Below are 13,328 nucleotides of genomic sequence, written 5' to 3'. Positions count from 1 at the left end.
TAAATTTCCCTTTTTTCACCACACTTTTATAGAAGGTTGCAAAGATGCACATCAGCACTTTCACAAGCCGGGCTTCCTTCTGAAAAGAATCAAGCCTGTCAAAGCTCTGAACTTTTCTGCTGTTATTTTTAATGGTTTGATCAATTACCCGGCACATTATGTTCCTGTAACCCTATCCTATGCCATAAGAAGAGGGTTTGAATTCCAGAGTTCCAGAAAAGTCTGTTGGCCACATCAGCCAGGGTTTTATGTAACCCACCTCCTGCTCAGGGACTCATTTATTACATTTTCTCTTGCGTTCTCAGATACTGACCTCCTTTTATCCTGACATCTCGTTACTGTTTCTTTAGTATATTGGAGTACATTTAAGGTTTGACTATACAAGGCAACATTTCCATAAACTGTCTTTCTAGCCTCTGTTCATAAACGAATCTCCAGCAGGGAGGGCTGGCTCGCTTCAGCTGACTGATTCTGTGGGATAGGACTGAAGTGAGAAAGTGTTAGCAAAGTGACAGCCCTAGGTAAAAATGCAAGAAGTTCCAGCAAATTCCAAAAATATTTTATAGGTTCTTGATTTCATTATGCCCTCCTTGGCCGAGGAAGCTGACTGTGTAGTTACTTCACTTTTCTGCACTTCACAGAGGAAAGCTCAGAGCTCCCGAGTGGGAAAGTCAACCTCATTGTCTTGACCTCAACCCATCGAAGTGAACCAAACAATAGTGAGTGGTGAAAACATGCTTCAGAATCGATAATGGGGATTTCTTTGATTATAATGTTTTCTCACTTAATGTGCCAAAACAAAATCTTGGCCAAAAAAAACCTATTTTGGTTTAGACAGTGTAACTGTCTAAATCAAAATGCCATGGCATATTCCTTGCCCCTGGTCTTATACAGCTGCCTCCCTGCACACCCCATCTGCCAGGGCAACGCCTGCTCTGTTTCAAGACCTACCTTTTCCAGAAGTCTTTCCTGAGGGCCTTCCATTCCCTCCCACACAGGAGATGTGATCTTCCTGCTTACGGAATCCCCACTGCATCGTGGGTAGTCCCATCCCACACCTAACACTGTATTGCACTTACAGAGGTACGTGAGCATTCTACCAACCCAACCAGGCTTTCTCAATCTCTCTACTATTGGCACTGTGGACCACATAATTCTTTGCTGTGGGGGCTGTCCTATGTATTGTGGGATATTTAGCATCCCTGGCCTTCGCCCCCTCCCCTAGGGGTGACAACCAAAACTGTTGCCAAACAAACGTCCCTTGGGAGGCAAAATCGCTCCATCTGAGAACCACCATTCTAGCCTCTGAGGTCAGGGGGTGATGACAAGGTTTTATTTATCTTTAAATCCCTTGCACCTGGCACAATCCTGCTCTGTGGTGGCATTTGTAAGTATGCGTTGAATTTTGAAAACCAAATGAAACAATATATGCTAATACAGTGCCTACACTCAACAGATTTCTACTACTTTCTACTACTACTGTTCTCTGGAACTGTTGCCCCACCTCAGCTATGGGTCATACCTACTCTGTAACTGTGGTGGGGATTAACTATATGGTGCAGGTGCTTGGCACCTGTGATGTGCAGTATTGGTTGACTCTGAATTTGGGCTGGCCTCTGAGATCGGTCATGATCTTGAACCCCGGACTCCTACCCACAGGTTTGACCCCGACCTCTGGGGATCCTGGCTCCTGGCCTCTGTCTTGGTTACTGACTTTAGTTGCTTCTGACTTGTGAGTGCAGGCCTAGCCTGGCTGTCAGCCTCCAGACCTCTCACCTGCCTTGACTGCTGTAAACCTGAACCACTACCTGTGCCTTCTTGCCTCAGTTGCTCCTGTTGAGTTAGCCCATGTCCTACACTGACTTGTTTTGCCGCCTTCTGGGCCCTATAATTAAGTTATTTGCAAACTGTACAAAACCTGCAAGATCTTGTACATTTGCCTTGGCCCTAGGTATATCACACTAAAGAGAGCCAACTGAAAAGTACCCAGTTCTATCCAACAATTGAGTTTGGGACTCTGTACTATGTAAAATAACCAGACTAACTGATGTTTTCAGTATTTGACTGCGTTGGTGCCGGGCGAACATTGCCCATGGCAGAATTTAGTAAGTAATTTAGTCATTTAGAAAGTAATACGTAATGGAAAGTGGTGGCCTGATTGACTATTGCCACATTATAAAATTATCACCAGGGAAACTCCTCATTACCTGTTGTCCTTTGAGATCCAGGCTAATGTAAGACAGACAGTGAGCCAGGCTCTCAGCCTGGGCAGTAGCAGACACCTGTGGCCCCTGTTGAGCAGGCAAAGTGACAAGCGATGCCTACTCAGAGGTGTCACCTTGACAAAAGTTTATGTAGTCGGTACCTTTCTCTACCTTACAACCTCCACTCCTAATCCTTACCTCCTTCCCCTAATCATCATAGCAACACACATCCTACATCAGCATCAGCAGAGATTAGAAAAGCACGTCATAAATGGGGACACCTGGGTGGCTCCATTGGTTAAGCGTCTGACTTTGGCTCAGGTCATGATCTCACAGTTTGTGAGTTCGAGCACCACACTGGGTGCTCAGCCGGCTAAGCATCTGACTCTTACTTTTCAGCTCAGGTTGTGATCTCATGGTTTGTGAGTTCAAGCCCCACATTGGGATTCTTTCTCTCTCTCCCTGTCTCTGTGCCCCTGTCTCTCTCTGCCCCTCCCTTGCTTGAACTTTCTCTCTCAAAATAAATTTAAAAAATAATGTATACTTTTGAGAAAGAGAGAGATGGAGCATGAGTGGGGAAGGGTAGAGAGAGAGGGAGACACAGAATCCAAAGCAGGCTCCAGGCTCTGAGCTGTCAGCACGGGGCCCGACACAGAGCTCAAACACACAAACCGCGAGATCATGACCTGAGCAGAAATCGGACACCCAACTGACTGAGCCACCCAGGTGCCCTCCCCCCCGATATTTAAGGAATACTTATTTCTAGGAGCTGCCTTCAGTAATTCCAATTCAGAAGGTTTGAGGTGGGCCAAGAGGGGTATTTCTTAAAGCTGCTGAGAACTGCCTTAGACTATAAGACACTTACAAGAGACCAGGTCCATGACCACTGAAGTCTCAGCCCATCGAGAAGGTAGTACACAGTGCCTGAGAGCTGGAAGAATGTCAGTAGGGAGACCAAATGAAAAAAATGCAGGTGAGAATAAGCCTGATATATCCTCCAGCTCCAAGATCCCTCTTCCTAAGTAGAGCCCAGTGTATTCTGATTCACTTTGACTCTTGCCCTCTTAAAGACAATTTCTAGAAAAAAAATTTTTTTAATGCTCGTCACCTCTAGCACAAATGAGTATTGCCGACATTGGGTTCCAGTCCTGTTGGATGTTGTCCAAACTTATCTTTTTGTTCTTTTTGCTACTTTCTAGAATCTTTGCGAGGCCTTGGATCCCCTGTAAGTGATCCAGTTTCTTTAGAACCCAAGAGCTTGAAAAATTTGTTGTGAAAGTTTATCCCAGAAGGGATGTCCAGAGTTCTTTTTAGTTATTATTGAATGAACAATCAAAAGGAGGATTTTGTTAAATGATTTAATTTGTCTTTTTTTCCTTGTGTGATTCCAACTTCAAATCCAGCAGGACTGAATCTATAAATGGCAGGACATAAGTAACCTGTCAAGGCTCTCTAGCACTCCCCCAGCCAGGTCAAGACCTAAGCAACTCTAGACCCTAGAAAAACCAAATCACCAGACACCTGTTCTGCTACTGTTAGAGCAAAAAGATTCTACTTCTATCTCTCTCTTTCTCTCTCTGTCTGTCTGTCTCTCTCTCTCTCTATATATATATATTCTTCTTTATATATATTCTATATATATAAATTCTATTTTATATATAAATTCTATATATATATATTCTACATATATATATATATATATATATATATATATGACCTTAATAGTTCAATGAAGTGCAGGATCCAGTGAGTCTGTTTTATGGCATTATGATTAATACAGCCCCTGGAAAATCTTTTAATGTGTTACTGAACTGGTGTCAAGAAGAAAATGTCAAAATGCTAAAAACAGACTGGAGCTAACAATCTGGCCTCCAAGTCCACTAGAAGTTTATTCATTCTTCTCGTTTTATGTACACAGAGATGATCTCACACTGTCACGTGGCAGTGAGAGCAAAGTGATATGAAAACAATCAGATGGACCGTACAGAAGGCCCAAAACCAGGACCTCGAGAGCGGGTGAGGAGGCGAATGGCCCTAAATGGAGGCGAGAACTGACTATGTGCTCCATCTGCTCAAATTTTCCCCTCATATGAATGATTCCCAGAGTTTGTTATTTTTATCAACGCTCAGCATAATTGTATGAATTACCTCTAGCTGATTTATGTTCATTAACATGTGTAGAGCTGGAAGAATATCCCAAGAATCTCTTGTCTAGGAGTTTTAAAAATGTGTTCTTCAGGGGCGCCTGGGTGGTGCAGTCGGTTAAGCGTCCGACTTCAGCCAGGTCATGATCTCGCAGTCCGTGAGTTTGAGCCCCGCGTCAGGCTCTGGGCTGATGGCTCCGAGCCTGGAGTCTGTTTCCGATTCTGTGTCTCCCTCTCTCTCTGCCCCTCCCCCGTTCATGCTCTGTCTCTCTCTGTCCCAAAAATAAATAAAAACGTTGAAAAAAAAAAACTACATTAAAAAAAAAAATGTGTTCTTCAAATTGCTGATGTTCCTTGCAAACATTCCAGGGGTCTCCACGAGACTGAGGTGGAGGCTGAGGGGAAGCCAATGGGGGTCAGGGCTCAGGCTTCAAGCCTCAGCTCCATCAGGAAACATTGCATTTTTATTATTTTATTAGGGTGCTGAATTTGGATCGTTTTGAAAAACATGTTTTAAAAATATTTCACTTCCTAACCCTCATAGTGGAACTCAAATGTACAGAAGGGTTGAGAATCATCCACGATTATACAATTAATTAGTGGCAAAGCACAATGGAATCTTGCTCTCCTGAGTTTCAGTGCACTTTGCAGATTTTGAAATTTTAATCTCTATTTCAGACTTCAAGACTCTGATTAATTTCTCAAATGTTTCTTTGCAATAGTGTAGGAATCTATGCTCTGAGTTGACTGGAAAAAATTCAGTAAAGATTCATGTTGTTTTAATTCATGCTCAACCAATAAATCCTTGTAATTACCAAGCTACTTTATTTTCCTAAGACAAAGCCTGCAGGCCGAGACCCAGATGAAATTCTCCAGTTTGGAATCCATCTGAGAATGTATATAATTTATTCCAGGATGGATAAAAGGTTTAGGTAACATACCAATACTGATTGATTGGTAGTGACTAACTGAGAAAGATCCTGGGGATGCCATTGACTACAGAGATAATGCAGCAATGATTAGCAATGTCTGCCATGGCCATGGGAGGGGAGTGTGGTATGATGGCCTTAATTATGTCATCCCCGCTTCTCCCAAGAACCATGCTTTGGCTTTTAAATTATCTTGAAATTGTCTTTTTTTTTTCCCATTTAGACTATGAGTTTTCAGATTTAGGGACTGTGATAGAAATTGCTAACAAATTGTTATATATGAATGAAGGTGCTAATAAATATTAATAAACATGATGGAATTGAGCTAAGTTGAACTGGATCAAATCAAACCGAATCAAATGGAGTTAAATGGTTTATCTCCAAAGGACATCCAATTAAATATTCAGTGAAGAACACACATCTATTTACTCAGAAACCAAAAAGATATTTTCAGCAATTCATAGAAATCAAAACACTCTATATTTCATTTAAGAATATCTCACCTGGGGTGCGTGGGTGGCTCAGTCGGTTAAGTGTCCAACCTCCAGCTCAGGTCATGATCTCACGGTTTGTGGGTTCGAGCCCTGCATTGGGCTCCATGCTGACAGCTTGGAGCCTGAAGCCTGCTTCGAATTCTGTGTCTCCCTCTCTCTCTTCCCCTCCCTTGCTTGCACTCTCTCTCTCTCTCAAAAATAAGTAAACATTAAAAAATTTGAAAAAAGAAAAAAGAATATCTCCCACAAGTTAATTTAAATTGGCACATGGTTTCCAAAAAATATTTTTTTATGTAGGGTATCAAAGCACAGGGTCATGAAACAAAATTAAATCTAAACAAAATTAAACATTTATAATTGTGCTATCCTTGGCTGCTGAGTTACCAGTAATCATGAAAAACGGTAATGTAAATAATGGAAAATTGATTCTTGGACATTTTTAAAAGAATGATTAGAAACAGGAATGAATTAGATCACAGAAAGAAGCTAACTCCACAGAGATTTGCAAGCATCACGAGGATAGGATGTTATTTTTGAGCAAACTATCCCTTTCCATAGAGCTCTGCCCTCAGCTCTCCTCAAAGTCTTCCTTCCTATTCTCCGTGCAAAGTGGAGAGTAGAATGTATATGAGTCCATTCAGGCTGTTATAACAGCCACAGACTGTGGCTTAAACAATAAACATTTATTTCTCACAGTTCTGGAGGCTGGAAGTTCTGAGATCAGGGTGCCCACATGGTTGGGTGAGATCTCTCTTTCTGGCTTAGACACAGCCATTTTCTGGAAGTGTCCTCACATGGCAGGGGAAAGAGAGAGCAAGCTCCCTGGCATCTCTTCTTACAAGTGCTCCACCCTCATGACCTAATCACCTCCCAAAGGCCCTACCTCCTGACACCATCACATTGGACCACACTTTCAACACAAATTCTGGAGGCACACAAACATCCAGTCCATTGCACAGTGTTGGAAAAGAGGAGGGTCTAGGGCCAAACTTCAGGGCTGTCTAGCTTTTCCCAACTCATTTGAAGAGGCACATCAGCAAAGGGGCAGAAGAGGTCACAGAGGTGGGAGGGAATCTGGGACGGGCCATCTCACAGAGGCCGTGGAGAAGCACCCGTCTTTCCCCTTCTTGCAATGGAGCCAGTACACTAAGTCATCTTTCTGTGCCATCATCTGCCTGGTCAGGGACAGGCTGAGACTTGCTGGCTTATTTTTTTACTTGCAGATGTGTTAAATGTGCTTTGCTGGTCTTCAGCATGGGATGAGCATCTATGGAATGAGTTCATACCTGAATAAATGAGTAGATATCTGCTTTCCACACCACCACACCCTCCTGAAACAATGAACACAAAAGCACCAGCCATGTCAGTGGAGAGGAAATGAGAAGAAGGAAATCTTGGGAAAGAGGGGAGATGTTAATATTTCCAAAGTATTGGCCTGTCACATGCACTCTGAGCTGAATTTGTAAGGAATTCAAAGGCAAATCTCTGCAATTTAAGGTTCCACTTTCAAAATAAATTAGACCTCACCCAAATAACAGTTCCCTCTTGACTAAGACTTATATTTAGTTGAATTGGGGGCTAGTCCTCTCTGCAGTAAATGTATTAAATGTGATGAATGTAGCAAAGATTGGGTGAAAAGGCCTTTACTGCTAACCAGCTGTGTGAATTCCCTGAGCTCAGATTCCTCATTTGTAAGTAAGAGAGTTCCTTCCTGTGTTCATTCAACAAATGTTAGTTGACTAGAGTTCCAGGCACTGGGCCGGGAACAAAGATACTGGCTCCTGACTTAAAGAGGATGTCAGTTGTCAAACAAACACCTAATTACAATATATGCCAGGTGTGATGAAGAGGTCCAGAGGATTGTGATGAAAACCAAGGTCCCTCCAACCTCTAACGTTCTGTGATTCCATAGTGATTTCTGTTGTTTCCCATTCTAGGGTCTCCACATTCTCACAGGGGGCTCTTTTTTGGGAATCATAGGCACCATTAAGAGCATGAAGAGTTACTGGGGTCCAGCATCCAGCCGGGATGCCACCAAAGGCACATCTCATATAGTCATCTCATACATTCCTTTTCCTCAAAGCCTTACAAGGAAAATGAAAATCAGCTGTATTTTAAATATGTTTTTGGATGACAATACAGCATTTCTTAGAAGAACTTTTCACCATTAATCTTTTCCTTTGCTGTAATCTAAAATTTTCTAGTTACATCATAAACCCATCTGCTGTTTCTTGTCCCTCTTGACATGGAGAACACCTGGCCATGGTTTGTTATCACCACCCACAAGATTCTCGAGGCCGCTCTCTATGTTGCCCCTCTGCCTTCTCTGCAGAGATACCCCCACTTCTGTAAAGCTAACTTCACAGGTTTTCTTGTTCCTTCCTTTAGACGCTGCTTCCTTTCCCAAATTCTTTCCAAATCTCACAGGGACAAGAACAAAACGAGGCCCAATACTTTGAATAGTCTCTCACCAAAAATAAAGACTATTAAGTCTTCACTGGCTTCTTTGCCCCTTTTCTTCTTCGGCTTTGGGCAATAAGCATTTCATGATGTACTAGATCTCAAGTAACATTTATACTGTTGGATTATCACTCATTTACTCATATATATCTTCAACACTGGCATTTGAAGTTCAGGACTTCAAAATAACATGAAAAGGCAATACAGCCATAGTCCCATCACCATGATGGTATTGCCTTGGTTAGCAGAATGCGCTATGCTACATTTCTGAGAAAACCAGTGCTGGGTAAGTCATCATCTGTCTGTACTGCTAACCAAAGTTTGTCCTCCAGAAATTTATCCAAATCAGTTCAGACAACAAAAACAACAGATCTTTGTTTAGCATTGATTTCATTATGAAATGCAACACTTATATTTTCAAAAAAAGAGTCTCTGGATAAAATCAAATTTTTTTCTTAGTCTGTTTTTTAAATAAAACTATACTGAAAACCTGGACATTTGTATAGTTTCATATTAGTCCCCTCATAATTGTACTTTATCATTCTTCTATGGATATTGATATTAGAAACAATGAAGTTTGTAGACATTGGTGAAGATTTCTCAAGTCAAAACAAAAGTTGTAAACAGAGGAATTAAAATTGAGGAGAAAGAAAGTATTCTTTGCCTTACAAACTGTGCTACACAAAAATTGTCAACCTAGAGTCCTGTGGGATCCATAAACACAGTGTAAGGTTCAAGTAGCTCAGTTTAAAGGTCAAATGCAATTAAAAAGGCCTTCTATTATTCTAGCATCTCTCAAGGACATTAAAGAAGACCTAAATACATGGTTTTCGCTCTAGAATCATTTACTAGAACACTCCACCCTCACCCAACCCCCGTCCTCAGCTTCTCCAGTACCCCTTCTTCACTCACAAACTCGGCCCATAAGACTCACTCACTCTAATTCCATATCACTCAGCACTCACTGTGCCAACCCACTTAACCTCTCTTAATTCTTATTTCATAATGTCTTAGAGGGAGTCCAAGATTCAGAGAAGTCTGTGAGTTGTCCCATCAGTTATGTTTTTCCTGGGTGATTGTTTTCATGCCAAGTCTCAAAAACCCAACTTGAACTGATGTATGCACAGAAAGCTAAGCCGCTGGCTTGTCCAACTGGTACATTACAGAGTGTGTTCCTGGAAATATAATTGGATCCAGGTGCTCAAACCATGTCTCCAGGATCCATTCCTCTTTAATTCTTGATTTTGGGCTTTTTGTGTATTAGTTTTGATATATGTCAAGCTTTTTCCAGTTGGTAGCAAGATAGCCACTAGCAGCATTAGACACATGTCCTATCAGCCTGACAACCCTGGTGGAGAGATACATCTCTTTGATAAATGTTGCAGTAGGAGTCCTGGGCCTGATGCTCACTAGCAGACTTGAACTGTGGACGCCCTGATTCCTAAAGGATGATATACTATCCTGTACTTGGCTCTTCTCATCTACCCATTCCTGGAGCCAGAAGATGGCACATCTCCACACAGATTGGATGGGCAGAGGATGGAATCCTGGTGGTCTCTTTGGGGGGAAATGGAGGAGCATTTTTCTGAAAAACAAAAAAAAAATGAATGTTGGGGAAGTCAAAACAGCAGATGGTAGATTAGCCTGGCTAATCTGTAGTAACAAATAATCTCCAAATCACAGGAGAAACCCAACAGAAGCCCACCCCTTCTCCTGCCACCACATAATACGAATCTGTGGGAAGCTCTGCTCACCATGGTCACCCAGAGTCCAGGATGGTCAAGTATGCATGGCAGCACTTGCCTTCGCAACTCCCAAAGAGGAAGAGGGGGTGCTGGAGTGCCTCACATGGGCCATGAAATGCTTCTCTTGGAGGTGATACGTGTCACTTTTGTTGGAAGGATCAGGAATTGCAATCTAACCCAGTGCTTGGAAAGAGGAGAACCAGAATATTCAGGAGAAGCTGCAATAATGGCCACTGTCCACTTATTAATAAAACAATAATGTCCGTAACAGGAAAGGACTCTGGACACTATGGACACCTTTCTGCAATGTTCGTACAAGCCTTACATCCTATTGACAAATCTGAGTCAACCCCTACAGCCAGAGACCCAACTCAGAGGGAATTAAAACATCTCAGCTGCCAGAATTCTCATCCTTTCCCCCCTTGAATCTGCAGGCTCCTGTGTCCTTATGAGGATTCTTAATGCTTTGTCATAGCTGAATTTTCTCCTCATTCCAAAAGAGAAAAGAAACTTTGGAGACTGATGAGGTTTAAGATTTTACTTGCAATGCCTCCATTTGGAAGGGCCCTGGGTCCCACTTAGCTCTATTAGCTTTGGCATCCGGTCAGCAGCAAAGATGAAAGTCAGTGGTTCCGGGGCATTTGAGTAACTTGGTACGTTTAATGAGAAAAGTACTTTGTATATTCTAGTCTAAGTGAAAGTTAACACTTCAATTTTATTTCAAATTTGGCAATAGGTTTTGATTACTTGAAATATGAGAAAACTAATGTAAAGAGGAGACTAAGTTCTTAAAAATCCTCTTTTTAAATATGTCCTTCCACGTTCTTGCTTAGTGTGCGGCCTATACACTGTTACATGCATAACCACCTACTCTGCAGCCGTTTTTACAGACACCCTTAAGCAGGCATCATTATTAGTGCCTAGAAAATTCTCCCAGTGCTCAGGACTGGCTGCTTGCTAGGTTTACAAGCTGAAAAAAGTTATACAAGCAGGATTCACTCCGGGAGGGTCGTCATCCATAGGACACTGTACAACTAATTTGATTTTTCTATAGAAACAGACTTGTGTAGCCTCATGATTCCTATCTTACATATGATATCTACATACAATATTTTATTTCAATATTTAAAAATTTTAAGAAACTCTTTTATGATGGTGGCAAAATTCAGGTGTTTTTCTTTAGGAAGGATCTATCAGCAATATTTGATAAGCCATATGGAAAAGTCTTCCAGGATCTTGGTGGCTTTTTGGAAGACGAATGGAGCTAGAAATGTCTGTTTTGCACTAGTCATCAGAGCAGAAAACAATGAAGATGGATGCTAAGTATGAATCTTTCATAAACCGAGAGCTGCCCATATTGGCCCAGGTCAGAAACTACTAAAAATTAGTGAGGTCACTGTTTCAGACTGAATTAAGATTTTTGTTATTCTCCCAATGCAAATATGTAACTTTTGCTTTCTTCACAAGGAAAAGACAATCTTCTTGGCTCCAACTGGACAGAATTTTACTTAATGAGATATAAGTCGATCATCAACGTTAGGGGTCCAGTTTCTGTTAACAGGTGGATGGCAGGTAGAGGCACAGAAAGGGGCTGCAAAAATGCATTTGGGGTTTTAATCAAACCCACAGCTTATGATAATGTTCTGAGTGACTAATGAGTCCATAACAATGTCAGGATCTCATCTGCTGTAACATGACAAAAGACAGGAAATGGTGTGCATTTGTGAACATGTCGCAGGCTCTCACAGACCACAGACCTGATGGGAGACTGTTCATTAGATAAGAATAGTTGCAATTTATTGACTAGTTACGACATGAAAGGTGCTGCCTAAGTACTTAAGACAGTTATACCATGGAGCCCTCACCATGTTTTCTGAGGAATTACCCCAGTGTCACCCCTTCCTGCTGTGTCACTGGGAGAGTTACTTCACCACTTCTGCCTTAGTTTTTGTGCATACGAATGGCCTAGAACAGAGTCAAACGTTGATTCATTTACCTGTGTGCCAGACAATGTTCCAGGCACCCAGGATACCGCAGATCCCTATCTTCTTTTGAGTTCCCATTCGTGATGGCTCATTTTACATGCCAGATTGATCAAGCTAAGGGAGGCCCAGATATCTAGTAAAACATTATTTCGAAGTGTCTGTGAGGGTGTTTCTGGAAAAGAAAGATTATAAGTACAAGTAAGAAAAGTTGGAAGCACAAAAGCAGTAAAATTAAGTATATCTATAAAAATCAATCAAGGGATTCACAAAATAAAGGGAAGTAAAGTATGACATCATATACCTAACACGTGGGGAGGAGAGAAGTAAAGAGTGGACTCAAACTGCATAACTAATATGCAGAAGATGTTATCTACAAACCTAATGTAATCACAAAACAAAAACCAGTTATAGATATGCAAAAAATAAAGAGAAAAGAATCCAAATATATCACTAAAGAAAGCCAGCAAACCGTGAGAGAAGAGAGCAAGAGAAGAACAGACAACTACAAAAACAACCATAAAACAAATAACAGAATAGCAGTAAGTGCACACCTATCAAAAATTACTTTGAACGTAAACAGACTAAACACTCCAATAAAAAGACATAGGGTGGGGTGCCTGGGTAGCTCAGTCGGCTAAGCATCCTACTCCGACTCAGGTCACGATCTTGCAGTTGGTGAGTTCGGGCCCCGCGTCGGGCTCTGTGCTGACAGCTCAGAGCCTGGAGCCTGCTTCGGATTCTGTGTCTCATTCTCTCTCTGCCCCTTCCCCGCTTGTGCTCTGTCTCTGTCTCTCAAAAATAAATAAATGTAAAAAAAAAAAAAAAGACATACGGTAACAGAATGGATAAAAAACCAGACCCATCTATATACTGCCTACCAGAGATTCATTTCAGACAAAGACACATGCAGATTGAAAGTGAAGGGATGGAAAAGCATTTATCATGCAAATGGAAGTGAAAACAAAGCCAGAGCAACAATATTTATGTCAGACAAAATATACTTAAAAACAAAGACTGTAATAAGAGACAAAGAAATATACTATGTAATGAAAAAGAGAACAATCCATCAAGAAGATATAACAATTGTAAATATTTACAGATTCAACATGGAAGCACTCAAATACATAAAGTAGATAATAACAAACATAAAGGAAGCAATCAATAGTAATATCATAATAGTAGGGGACTTTAACACCTCACTTAAAATAATGGATACATCATCCAAATAGAAAATCAACAAGGAAATAGTGGCTTTGAATGACACATTGGACCAGATGGATCTAACAGATATTTTCAGAGAATTCCATCCTAAAACAGCAAAATACACATTATTTTCAATTGCATATGGAACATTCTCAGAATAGATC

At 41.3% G+C, this 13,328-nt stretch overlaps 1 long non-coding RNA gene across 1 annotated transcript; it reads right to left on the bottom strand.

Annotated features, from left to right (window-relative positions):
* Window positions 1-8,115: 8,115 nt before the first annotated feature.
* LOC109500230 lies at window positions 8,116-12,136 on the bottom strand. The gene is made up of 3 exons (XR_002157876.3): window positions 11,973-12,136; window positions 9,986-10,159; window positions 8,116-9,816 (listed from the first exon to the last, which is right to left on the bottom strand). It is a non-coding gene; the product is annotated as an uncharacterized LOC109500230 (long non-coding RNA).
* Between the last annotated feature and the right edge of the window lie 1,192 nt (window positions 12,137-13,328).

Source organism: Felis catus, chromosome B2 (genome assembly GCF_018350175.1).
Source record: "Felis catus isolate Fca126 chromosome B2, F.catus_Fca126_mat1.0, whole genome shotgun sequence".
Lineage (NCBI taxonomy): Eukaryota > Metazoa > Chordata > Mammalia > Carnivora > Felidae > Felis > Felis catus.
This window is presented reverse-complemented; position numbering and strand designations above follow the sequence as displayed.